The sequence below is a fragment of the Rhinopithecus roxellana genome, chromosome 10 (genome assembly GCF_007565055.1).
Source record: "Rhinopithecus roxellana isolate Shanxi Qingling chromosome 10, ASM756505v1, whole genome shotgun sequence".
Taxonomy (NCBI): domain Eukaryota; kingdom Metazoa; phylum Chordata; class Mammalia; order Primates; family Cercopithecidae; genus Rhinopithecus; species Rhinopithecus roxellana.
The window spans coordinates 123,218,345-123,232,147 of record NC_044558.1 but is presented as its reverse complement, the minus strand read 5'-3'; the positions used below and the strand labels follow the sequence as shown (position 1 = coordinate 123,232,147).

General features: G+C 36.6%; 1 non-coding gene across 1 annotated transcript; it reads left to right on the top strand.

Moving 5' to 3' along the window:
* Positions 1-9,359: 9,359 nt before the first annotated feature.
* On the top strand, positions 9,360-9,463 carry LOC115900139. The gene has a single exon (XR_004059817.1). It is a non-coding gene; the product is annotated as a U6 spliceosomal RNA (small nuclear RNA).
* Positions 9,464-13,803: the final 4,340 nt, after the last annotated feature.

Genomic DNA, 13,803 nt, shown 5'->3' with positions numbered 1-13,803 from the left:
CCTGTCTGGTTAATTCATGCTTATGCGTCATGCTACACATAAAAGCCCACTCCAAAGATTGGCAAAACATTGTTACAGGTATTCTGCTGAGTTTTCTTTCTTTCTTTCTTTCTTTCTTTCTTTCTTTCTTTCTTTCTTTCTTTCTTTCTTTCTTTCTTTCTTTCTTTCTTTCTTTCTTTCTTTCTTTCTTTCTTTCTTTCTTTCTTTCTTTCTTTCTCTTTCTTTTTTTTTTTTAACTGTAAACCAGAAAACAATTGTAGGGATCAAGGATAGACATGGCACTTAGATAGGACTTTCATGACCCAATTTGGAACAATTTGAGTACCAGAATAGGAGATTAGAGCCTATTGAACAAAATGAGAAACTGGGAGTCCACAAAGATGTAAATGGAAAGATGAAGTACCTCCTGACAGAGCAAGAATGTCACTGAACAATGTTACATGGATAATGGCTATTTTATTCAAGACTATTACAATAGTGAAAAGAGACTAGGACTCAGTCTGAACTAAAATCTGTCAAAACAAAGCAGGTGGGGGCTTTAAGAGTGAAGGTGAGGAGGAGATCATACACCGTATGTATTTGCTAATTGGCTTTACCCAAAAGAAAATTAAACTTTCTTTGATCTGTACAAGTTGATCAGACAAATGGGGTCATTATTGTCATATGCAACTAAAACAGGGTAGACAATCCAAGGGAAAAAGGCACTCAGGGCACCTAGCATTGCTTCAAAAATATAATTCTCTACAAACCTAGTTGCTAAAACTACCTGTTGTAACCTAAAACCAATTTTATCTAACAGCTATTAAAACAACCTACTGTGACTGCAAGACTGGTTTTACCCACCACTGTCACACACCAATCAGAACGTGCCAGCTCCTCAAAACTTTACTAGAGCCAATAAACTTTCTTTCAAACCAATACGTAACTTTTTTTTGTTTTTAATAACACCTCCAACCTTCGTTTTGTTCTTTAGACAAACCAAAGACCCCTGGTCCTCGCATTTAGGCCAAATCACAATTCTTACCTCTCTAATAAAATATTTTAAATGTAGAGATCTGTCCCTATATTTTATTTTGATTTTGACCTACTTAGTGTCAAGCTGGGTTCCAAAGCTGACTCAGCTTAGGGAGAAACACTGGCCCACAGGGCTAGGGCATGATGTACTCACACTGGGGCTTATTGACTCCTGTGACCCCACTGTTGCTGCAGATAGCCTCATTTCTCCCTCATTCCTCCCTGAACTCCCAATTTTAGTTTGCTTCTGTTTTATTTGGATTTTAGATGAGGAGAGGTCTTTCCTCTTCTTGTTTCAGAGACCTTTTTTTTTTTTTTTTTTTTTTTGAGACAGAGTCTCGCTCTGTAGCCCGGGCTGGAGTGCAGTGGCCGGATCTCAGCTCACTGCAAGCTCTGCCTCCCGGGTTCACGCCATTCTCCTGCCTCAGCCTCCCGAGTAGCTGGGACTACAGGCGCCCGCCAGGTCGCCCGGCTAGTTTTTTGTATTTTTAGTAGAGACGGGGTTTCACCATGTTAGCCAGGCTGGTCTCGATCTCCTGACCTCGTGATCCGCCCGTCTTGGCCTCCCAAAGTGCTGGGATTACAGGCTTGAGCCACCGCGCCCGGCCTTCAGAGACCTCTTTCTCCCTCTGGTTGGAAGGTCTTCTGTTAGGGAGGACTATTTTCCTCCTGGCAGACCTCAGCTGTGAAGTCTGGGTGATGGGATTTTTCTTTTCAGGCTGAAGCCCCGCCAAAAGCATTTTTATTTTTTCCTTCAGTTGAAGAAGGCAGCTGGCCTTCCTTTTGGGTTTATTTGGCCTTTTCATAATCAATGCTTGCATTTAACTGGCTTTTGTGTATTTGGCATTAAACAAAATCACCTAGATAAATTTAGTTATGAATGGATTCTCAAAGTTTAAGGGCATGCCAAGGTATTTTTTGTGACTCTAACTTGTAACATGTTCAAATATTACAGAGATCATTCAACACTCTGTTCTTAAATCTAAACTAAAAGACCGCGGCTATAAAATTATGCCCTCCAAATAAGCCTCATATCGCAATTGATTGCGTCACTACAAAATACTCTCTCAACGCTAGCTGAGACTCTTTCCTCTCCAGGTCTTTTGTCTTCTCTTATAATTCTTCCTCTTCATCTTTCTCTAAGCTAAACTCTTTCCAAACTCCTCAAATATTCTGTCATACTGATTATTTCAGTAAAAACACTTGAAAGTCAGAAAATATAAAAGAAAATCATTTTTACTTTTATGCTGTTTCTTAAAAGCAAAAGGTGAAATTCCCATGTAAAAGACACGTTTCCTATACTGAAAGGAATGGCAACATTATTATGACCAAAGACAAGCAATTGAGACCAAGAAAACACTGTATGAACCTTGTTAAAATCTTCTGGGGGCCTCCTCACTTAATTGAGTCACATTCTCAAAGTTAACTATTCCTTGTCCCATTCAGTATGTTGGTAACTGACTCAATCGTCTTTCCCTAAAAGTTAGTTCACAGTCTTTGTAAAATTGCTTATTGACAAAGTCAAAGTAAAAGAAAACAAAACTTAAGGTTTAGCCTTATCCCATTTTGTCAAAAAAAAAAAAAAAAAAGATTCAGATACGATTGTTTTTAATCAACTGATGAGTTAATATGCTTTACTATTTTATGACTAAAATCGAAAATCTAAGCTATAAGGTCTCTAGATATATATATATATATACGTTTAGAAGTGTTTCTACAAATGTACATATGTTACATTATATATTAAGTCTAAATGATAAAATATGCCTTTGCTGGACAGAAATTTCTTTAAAATTTTTATTTAGATAAATGGGCACTCATATAAAATGTATTTTAATTACACAAATGTTTTCTTTAGTTTACCTAAACTTAATCTCAAAGTTTGAGATTGACTTAAATCTCAAATAAATAGATTGTTTTTAATTTGTTAATAAAATAGCATTAGAAATGGTTTCAAAATTGCCAGCATGCATTTTTGCCTGAGTTAACTGGTCAGTTTTATATTTGCCCCTACTAGATATTTTAAAGTCATAAACCTATAAACCCAACTTAAAACAAAATAATATTTGATATATTATTTTGATAAATAATTTTTAATAAGATTAATTTTTAAATCTATATTAAGTTAATAATTTAATCAATAAATTATTAATAATTTATCAGATTGTTAATTTATATTATTTTAATTAAATTATTAAGTAATGGTTTGATGTCAATTATTAAATTAATAATATATTTAATTAAAAGTCAATTATGATTTAATACAAATATATCTTCTGGGTTAACGATGAGATGTACATGCATTTAACTTCAAGCTTCTTAGATTAACATCTGATGTTAACTAGCTACAAATTGGTCAATAAAAAATAACTTAAAATGAGTAGCTCTAATATCTGAATTTTCATAAGTAATCCAGATATAATTGCTAATAAATAAATTAGATAATTATTGATAAAATAAATGTTTATTAATGAAGTTTTCATATAACTTAAAATCTTAAAGTTACCTTACATTAAGTTAAATATTAGGTATTCATTAAATGTCTGGTTAATACTCAAGTTAAAAAATTAAAACAAATTGTTAAATAAGTTCCTTCTAGCATCTTAAATCTTATAAAAATATTAACAATATATAGGTTTTCAATCAAAACATAAATTTTAAAAGGTAATTATGTGTGAAAAAAATCTTACATAATAATTTTCTGTCCTAAGATAAAATGGTTGGTTTTCCCAAAAGAAAAAATAAAACCAAAAATTACAAGACTAAGACCGGAGGTTTTAAAAAAATTATAAAAGGTCTAAGCAAGTTAAAGAAGAGTTATAAAAAATGGGTCTTGGCCGGGCGCTGTGGCTCAATCCCAGCACTTTGGGAGGCCGAGGCGGACGGATCACAAGGTCAGGAGTTCGAGACCAGCCTGGCCAATATGGTGAAACCCCGTCTCTACTAAAAATACAAAAATTAGCTGGGGGTGGTGGCTGACGCCCATAGTCCCAGCTACTCAGGAGGCTGAGGCAGGAGAATCACTTGAACCTGGGAGGCGGAGGTTGTAGTGGGCCAAGATCAGGCCACTGCACACCAGCCTGGGAGACAGAGCAAGACTCTGTCTCAAAAAAAAAAAAAAAAAAAAAAAAAAAAAAAAGATGGGTCTTATAAAAGAGGTTTTATGTGGTGAGATTGAGAAAAATATACTTATGTGTTTTTCTAAAAAGTAAATATTGGTATCAAGGGTGCGCTGATACTTGACCAGAATCTGATCCTCAATATTTGAAAGTACAAGGTTTTCTTAAAACATGTATATGCTCTTCATAAAATTGCAAGAGGTTTGATTTATAATCACAAAATCTGTGCCTTTAACAGCCTAATTCTAAACCACAGTGTCTGTTTCAGCCATTTTTTTCCTGGAGATCTATTTAATTTCCCTAGTTACAGGCTAAACATGCTCTCCTATTCATTTACATGATAATTTCACTTCTTGAAATAAAATTTTCATTTCCAAATTTCTCAGATTCATATCTCAGTGGTTCAACTTTTGCTGTATCTCACTGCATGTGATTTGCAGGCATACATCACTACTTTGGGTTTTAATACCATCGAGAACATTGAGAAGGTCTTTTTGTTTTGTTGTTCACTCCAGTAACTCTTTTCCTCTGGTTCTAACTCTGCTGTTATGTCCTGACAGTAAAATACTTACCATGAAGGCCTAGAAAAGCAGTGTTTTCCTTCAATATAATTTGATTTTGTACTCTTTACTTTTCTTGATATTTCTAATTGCTGCACTTATAATGTTAGACACATTGTTCCTGTGTCTGATTAAATTCAAGGATCCTTTCCATCAGGTTCAACTTCCATATTATCTAAATGAACATTCTATAAGGAGAAAAAATTACACTGCAAAAGATATTACTTTACCCTTTTGGTAGTTGGTTTAAAATAAAAAGATGTTACGTTTCATCAAAATAAATTTTGTGTTGTCTTTATTAGGTTTGTAATTACTTAAAAAATTGAGCTTTAAAATGATTAAGACTTTTGCATCCATGTAACTTTCTATATTGTTGTTGAAGTCTTTTGATTATCACTCTGATTAAATAAATTATTATTTTACAGTGACCTGTGCTTCTGCTTTGATCAAGTGGTTTTTAAATTGATACATAATATTTATACACATTTATGAGATGCATGTGATATTTTGTTAGATGAGTAGAACATATAATGATTAAGTTAGGGTATTTGGGATATCCATCCCCTTCGATGTTCATTATTCCTATGTGTTGAGAGTATGTCAAGTCCTCGCTTTTAGATATATTGAAATATACAATACACTGTTGTTAACTATAGTCGACCTACTCTGCTATAGAACATTAGAACTGATTTATTCTATCCGATTATATAGTTGTACTCATTAAACGCTGTCTCTTCATCCTCTATGCCCAACACATGATTATTCCCAGCCTCTGGTAACAATCATTCTACTCTCCACCTCCATTGGGTCAACTTTTGAGATTCCACATTTGAGTGAGAACATAAAATATTTGTTTTTCTGTGCCTGGCTTATTTTACCATAATGACCTCTAGTTCCGTTTATGTCCCTGCAAAAGACATAATTTAATTCTTTTTCATGGCTTAATATTACTTCGTTGTGTATATACAGCACATTTGCTTTATCCATTCATTCATTGCTGGAGACTTAGGTTATCCTCTATCCTGGCTGTTACGAATAGTGTCAAAATGAACAAGGAGGTGCACGTATCCCTTTATTATACTGATTCTTCCCTTTGGATAAATACCAAATAGTGGGATTGCTGGATTGTATGGCAGTCCTATTTTTTAATTTTTTGAAAAATCTCCATACTGTTTTCCGTAACGTCTGCAATAATTTACATTCCCACCAACAGTTTATATGAGATCCTTTTTCTCCACATCCTCATCAGCTGGTGTTATTTTTTGGCTTTTTAATGAAAAGCTTTCTAAATGGGGTAAGATGATATCTCATTGTGGTTTTAGTTTGCATTTCTCTGATGACTAGTGATGTTGAGCATTTTTTTACATACCTGTTGGCCATTTGTTTGTCTTCTTTTGAGAAATGTCTATTCGTGTCCTTTGCTGTTTTGTAATGTGAGTACATGCTTTTTGCTGTTGAGTTTCTTGAGTTCCTTTTATATTCTGTAAGTCCCTTGTGAGGTGAATAGTCTGCAAATATTTTCTCCCATTCTACAGGTTGTCTCTTTACTGATTGATTCCTTTGCTGTGAAAAAAAAAAATTAGTTTAATATAATTCCATTTAAACATATTTGGTTTTGTTGCCTTTGCTTTTGAGGTCTTAGCCATAAAATCTTTGCCTAAACCAATGCCCTCAAGTGTTTCTTCAACGTTTTCTTGTAGCCATTTTAAAGTTGTAGGTCTTACGTGTAAGTGTTTAATCTATTTGGGGCTTATTTTTCACATATGATGAGATACAGGTGTAGTTTCATTTTGCTGCATGCAGATACCTAGTTTTCGCAGCACTATTTATTGAATAATCTGTTTATTCCCCAATATATGTTTTTGGCATCTTTGTCAAAAATCAGTTGACTGTATAAAAAATGAATTTACTTCTGGATTCTTTATGCTGTTCCTTTGGTCTATGTGTCTGTTTTTATATCAATACCGTGTGATTTTTGTTACTATATCCTTGTAATATATTTTGAAGGTCATTAGTTCTGTGTCTCCAGCTTTGTGCTTCTTGCTTAAGATTCCTTTTGCTATTCAGGCTCCTTTTTGGTTCCATACAAATTCTGGGACTGTTTTTTCTATTTTCTTGAAAAAATTACACTGATATTTTGATAGTGATTGCATTGAATCTGTGATATGCTTTCAGGTGTAGGGTCATTTTAACAATATTAGTTCTTCCAGTCTATGAGCGTGAGATGTATTTTCATTTGTTTGGGTAATCTTCAAATTCTTTCATCATTGTTTTGTAGCTTTGCTTGTAGAACTCCTTGACCTCCTCGGTTAGATTTATTCCTTTTTTTTTTTTTTTTTTTTTTTTTTTTTTTTTTTTTTGGCAGCTATTGTAAATGGGATGTCTTTTTAAATTTCTTTTCAGATAGTTCATTTTTGGTGTATACAAATGCTACTGATACTGGTATGTTGGTTGTGTGTTCTGGAATTTTACTGAATTTATTTATCGGATTGAAGAGGTTTTTTATTGAGTTGCATAGGTTTTTCTTTATAATATTGTATCATCTGTAAAGAGGGGCAATTTGACTTTCTCTTTTCCAATTTGGATGCCTTTTTGTTTTTGTCTTTTACTTAAATGCACTAGTTAAGACTTCCAGCACTATGTTGAATATGAGCGGCTAAAGTGAGCATCTTTGTCTTGCTTTAGTTCTTAGAGGAAATGCTTTCAGCTTTTCCTGATTCATTACTATTTCAGCTGTGAATTAGTTATACATGGCCTTTATTGTGTTGAAGTATATTCTTTCTATATCTAGTTTGATGAGAGTTTTTAGCACGAAGGGATGTTGAATTTTATCAAATGCTTTTGTTTTTGTATATCTATTGAGATAATAATATGGTTTTTGTCCTTCATTCTGTTAAAGTGAAGTATCACATTTATTGATTTGTGTATGTCAAACCATCATTGCATCCTGGGATATATCGCAGTTGATCATATTGCATTATTGTTTTGATATGCTCTTGAATTTGATTGGCTAGTAGTTTGTTGGGGATATTTTTGTCTATGGTTCATTAGGGATACTAACTTACACTTTTCTCTCTCTTCCTTATTTTTGGCCTTGTCTGGATTTGGAGTTACAGAAATACGTCATAGAATGAGTCAGAAATAATTACTTGCCTTTCAATTTTTTTGGAATACTTTTGAGAAGAATTAGTGTTAGTTCTTCTTTAAATATTTGGTATAATTCAGCAGTGAAGCCATCCAGTCCTGGGTTTTTCTTTGTTGGAAGACTTTTTATTACTGATTCGATCTTGTTACTTGTTATTTCTTTAATTAGGTTTTCTAGTTCTTCCTGATTCCATCTTGGTAGGTTGTTTGAGTCCAGGAGTTTATCCACTTTTTCTAGGCTTTCCAGTTTGTTAACATATAGTTGTTCATAATACTCTCTAATGATAGTTTGTATTTCTGTAATGTAAGTTGTAATGTTTCCTATTTTTGTGTCTGATTTTCTTTTATTTAGATCTTCTCTCTTTTTTCTTGGTTATTCTAGCTAATTTATCAATTAGTTTATCAATTTTGTTTATCTTCTCCAAAAATCAACTTTTTGTTTTGTTGATTCTCTGTATTGTTGTTTTCCTAGTCTCTTTTTTATTTAGTTCTGTTTTGATCTTTATTATCTCGTTCCTTTTACTATATTTGGGTTTGGTTTGTTCTCACTTTTCTAATTTCTTAAGGTGCATTGTTAGATTGTTTGTTTGAAATTTTTCTACTTTTGTGTCCCGTCCTGCGGGATCATTAACGCAGACCCTGGAGGAGGGGGTGGGAATTTAGAGAGACAAGAGACACAACAAACGGAGACAAGACAGTGCTCTGATCAAGTCTCATTTAATGGCGGCGGTGCAATGCCTTATATAGGCTGGCAGGGAAGAGGAAGGGCTCAGAGCAGGCAGGGAGGAGAATAATGAGAGACGTCACCAGGCGCATGCTTGGTAGACTTAGTCTTTCCCGGGCGCGGGAGGTTATCTACGCGCGGGCGGGAAAAGTTCGCGCGCGCGGGTAAAGTTGATGAATGAAGAACCAGAAAGTGCGCCATCTAGTCTTCACAATGCGGAACTTAAGCAACAGAGGCCGCGGCAATTTTCGGGCCTCACGGCTCCAGACACTTTTTGATGAAGGCACTTATTGCAATAAACTTCCCTCTTACTACTGCTTTTCCTGCACCCATAGGTTCTGGTATGTTGTGTTTTCATTTTCGTTATTTTCAAGAATTGTTTTAAAAGTTTTCTTCTAAATTTCTTCATTGACCCAGTGATCATTCAGGAGCATGTTACTCAATGTGCATGTGTTTGTACGTTTTGGTTTTGGTTTGTGATTTTTTCAAGACAGTCTGGTTCTGTTGCCAGGCTGGAGTGCAGTGGTGCGATCTCGGCTCACAACAACATCCGCCTCCCAGGTTCAAGCGATTCTCCTGCCTTAGCCTCCCGAGTAGCTGTGACTACACCCGCGCGCCACCATGCCCAGGTAATTTATGTATTTTTAGTGGAGACAGGAGACGGGGTTTCACCATCTTGTCCAGGATGGTCTCGATCTCCTGACCTCGTGATCCGCCCGCCTCGGCCTCCCAAAGTGATGGGATTACAGGCATGAGCCACTGCACCGGGCTGTTTGCACGGTTTTTAAAGTTCTTCTTGTGTTTGCTTCAGCAGCACTTATACTAAAGTTGGAATAATACAGAGATTAGCAAGAGCCCTGAGCAAGAATGACCTACAAATTAGTGAAGTGTTTCATTTTTCGTTAAAAAATAATTATTTTTTATTATTTTAAAATTTTTTATTATTTTACTTTTTATTATTTCTAGTTTTATTTCATGTGATCTCAGAAAATACTTCATAAAATTTTAGTTTTAAATATTTTTTGAGATTTGTTTTGCAGCCTAACATATGTTCCATCCCAGAGAATGCTTTATGTGCTGATGAGAAGAATATGTCTTCCGCAACTGTTGAGTAAAATGTTCTGTAAATATCTGTTAGGTCCATTTGGTCTAAAGTATTCTTTAAATCCAATGTTTCTTTGCTAATTTTTTGACTAGATAATGTGTCCAATGCTAAGAATAGGGTACTGAAGTTCCAATTGTTTTTGTATTGGCATCTATCTCTCCCATTAGATCTAATAATATTTGCTTTATGTATTTGAGGACTCCATGTTCGGTGCATGTATATATATATATATATATATTTTTTTTTTTTTTTTTTTTTTGAGATGAAGTCTCCATCTGTTGCCCAGGCTGGTGTGCAGTGACGCGATCTCAGCTCACTGCAACCTCCATCTCCCAGGTTCAAGTGATTCTCCTGCCTCAGCCTCCTAAGTAACTGGAATTACAGGCATGCTGTAATCCTGGCTTTTTTTTTTTTTTTTTTTTTTTTTTTTGGTATTTTTAGTAGAATCAGGGTTTCACCATGTTGACCAGGCTGGTCTCGAACTCCTAACCTCAAGTGATCCACCTGCCTCAGCCTCCCAAAGTGCTGAGATTACAGGAGTGAGCCACTGAGCTTGGCCCTATATTAGTATTTATTTTGATCCCTTTATTATTATATAGGAATCTTCTTTGTCTCTTTTTACTTTTTTTCACTAAAAGTTTGTTTTCATCTGATGCAAATAAAGCAATTCCTTCTCACTTTTGGTTTTCATTTGCATAGATTCTTTTTTACCATCCTTTTACTGTCAGTCTATATGTGTCTTTATAAATGAGGTAAATTTCTTATAAGCAGCCTACAGTTAGGTCATTTTACAAATCCATACAGCCAGTTTATATATTCTAAGTGGAAAGGTTTGTCTGTTTACATTCAAGGTTATTATTGATACGTGAGGAGTTATTCCTTTCATTTTGTTCATTGTTTTCTGGTTGTTTTGTATGTCATTTGTTTCTTTTATTCTCTCTTCTTATTTATCATTGTGGATTGGTGGTTTTCTTTCTCATTGTCTTTGCAATGCCAGAGAATTTTATAATGTTGTGTGTTTTCTTGGTGGTAACTATCATCCTTTCGCTTCTTGCTGTAAGGCCTCCTTAAGCATATTTTGTAGTGCTAGTCTAGTGATGAGGATTTTCCAACATTTTTGCTTGTCTGGAAAAAAAATGTTATTTCTACTTAATTTACAAAGAACTTTGTTCAATAAAATATTCTTCACTGGTGGTTTTCTTTCTCTTAGCACTTTGAATATATCATTCCACTCTCTCTTGATCAGTACGGTTTCTGCTTCTGCTGAGAATTCTGCTGTAGTCTGATGGGGGTTCCCTTATAAGTAATTAGCTGCTTTTCTCTTGCTGTTTTTAGAATTCCCTTTATCTTTGACTTTTCAGAGTTGATTATAATATGCCATGGGGAAAATATTTTCAAATTTTATCTTTGGGGGTGTCTATGAAGTTCCTGTACCTCACTATCTAAATCTTTTGCTAGACTAAGTAAATTTTAAGTTATTATTTTGTTAAATAACTTTTCTATTCATTTGGTATTCTCTTCACCTTCTGGCACACCAAAAATTTAAATATTCAGTCACTTAATGGTGCCCCATATGTCATATAGGCTTTGTTCATTGTTTTTTATTTTTTTGCCTTGTTCTATGTCCTAACTGGGCTATTTCAAAAGACTTATCTTAAAGTCGTCAAATTTTTTTGTTCTGCTTTATCTAGTTTATTGTTGAATTCTTGAATTTTTTTTTTATGTCATTCAGTGAGTTTCAGTTCCAGGATTTATGCTTGGTTCTTTTTTATGAAATTCTCTTTGGTGAATTTCTCATTTATATCCTGAATTTGTTTTTATTTATTTATATTTTAAAATCTATATTATCTTGTGTCTAACTGCACTACTTTAATATCATTATTGTGAATTCTTTTTCTGGCAATCATAAATTTCTTTTTCAGTTGTGTCTGTTGCTGGAGAATTATCGTGTTTCTTTGGAGGTTTCACATTTCCTTGTTTGTTCACGTTTCTTGTGCTCTTATATTAATATTTGTGTATCTGATGTAACAATAACTCCTTCCAATATTTTGGTCTGGCTTTTGTAGGTGAAGAATTTTTTGAACGTGTATTTATGGTGTCAGTTAGGTAGGGCACTTTGGCTTTGATTCTGAGTGCATGCAGTACTGTAGTCTCCATATGATTTCTTTGTTGTAAGCAGCATCTAAAGTGTCTGTGGTTTCTGCATTGACTTAGGGTGTGATTGTTAGTGGAGGCTGTGGTGAGGTTTTTTGGGGACAAGGATACCAGGTGGGCCAGTCCTCAGACCCCAGTGGTGGCAGCAGTGGGCCAATCATGCCTGTCTTTGTGTCCCAGGTCAGCATCTGGTGTCAGCCAGGTGAATTAGGCCAATTTTTGGTCCTCCAGCTGGTTTTGTTGAATTCCTGAAGTGGCAGCTGTGGGCCAGGTGGGTGGGCAAGTCTTTGATCCTTAAGCAGTGTGCATGGCGTGGGCAATTATGAGATTATTCCAGCAGTGGTGGAATAATCCTCTGGCCTCCAAGTGGCCTTTGTTGGGTTATAAATGGCTGCAAAAGGCCGGGCGCAGTAGCTTACGCCTGTAATCCCCGCACTTTGGGAGTTTGAGGCAGGCAGCTCACCTGAGATTGGGCGGTTGAGACCAGCCTGACCAACATGAAGAAATCCCGTCTCTACTAAAAATACAAAATTAGCCAGGCTTGGTGGCACATGCCTGTAATCCCAGCTACTCAGGAAGCTGAGGCAGAAGAATTGCTTGAACCCAGGAGGCAGAGGTTGCAGTGACCCGAGATCAAATCATTGCACTCCAGCCTGGGCAACAAGTGCCAAACTCTGTCTCAAAAAAAAATAATAATAATTAAAAAAAAATAAATGGCTGCAATAAGCTGGTGGGCCATTCCCCAGGACCCCAAGAAGTACATGCGAGTGGGTGCCAGCTATGGTGGTAGTGGCAGGCTGGGCAGTTCCATCCTCGGGCTGCCAGGGGAGTGTACAGGAACCAAGAATGATGACCAGGTTGAAATGATTCACAGGCCCCTGAATAGTATGCTCAGGCACTGAGCAGGGCAATGTCAGGCCAGGCAGCCAGTTCCTCAGGCCTCCTGTTGCTGTGCATGGGTACAGGCTATTGTTAGTAGGGATAAGGTTATTCCCAGGTCCCTGGCTAAGTACTTGGTTGATGGCAACAGTGGCAGAGGTTGGAGGAGGAACTTTGCCCTCAGGGCACATATAAGTGCATTTCAGCCCTATTGCTGGGGTTTCAGGGTTGCTGTCAGTGGTAGCAGCTGGAGACAAGAGGCTGAGTAGTGCACGCTTCAGATCCTTCGTAGTGGAAGCAACAAGAGCAGGAATGGGGAGATCTAGTCTTCAGGGCAAATGTGAATGTGCAAGCAGCCCTGTTGCTTAGCAGGACAGGGTGAGTGTTATGGCAGTAACCCTAGCCAGGAGAGAATCAGGCTCTGGTGAGATGTATTTTGGCTCCCTTTGTCTTAGGGCAGCCACCCCAGTGCACTGTGCCACCAATTCCTTGGTGTGTAGGACACTGTGTGCTAGAGTATTGAGGACCTGCTGTGCTGCAGGGCACCCAGTGTTGTGCCACTGCAGCCCTTCAGCTGGATGTAGGGAGAGAGTGTCAGTGGGGTTTCAGGGATGTGGAGATTGAGGGGCTATTAGGCCCATGGGTGAGATGCAGTCTGGTGGAGTTGAGCTCTCATAATTATGCTATACTGCAGCTGCTTAGGTCTCTGTTAATACGCGGGACCTAGACTGGAGTCTGTCTCTGGAGCAATATCTGAAGCTCCAGAGAGCTCTCTATATTAGCCTCAGGGCTGGCAACCATCACTGGGTTCTCCCAGGGCAAGGATTCCAGGAGTCTAATATTGGGAATGTGGATCGCTGGGGATCTCTCACTTACTCTTTCTCTGCACTGGAGAGTCTCTCTGGTTTCCTAGCCAATCTTGGCCAGGAAGACTGCCTCTTCTTCATTACCTTAGGTGTTTCCCATCAATTTGCTATTGAACTACAGTGTTCTCTCTTAGATGCTCTCTTCAAAGTGTGATTATCTATTTGATATTTTGCTTCTTTGTGGAGCTGGCGGGTGCCAGATACCTGTACTCAGCTATCTTGAAGCCCCACTCTCTGA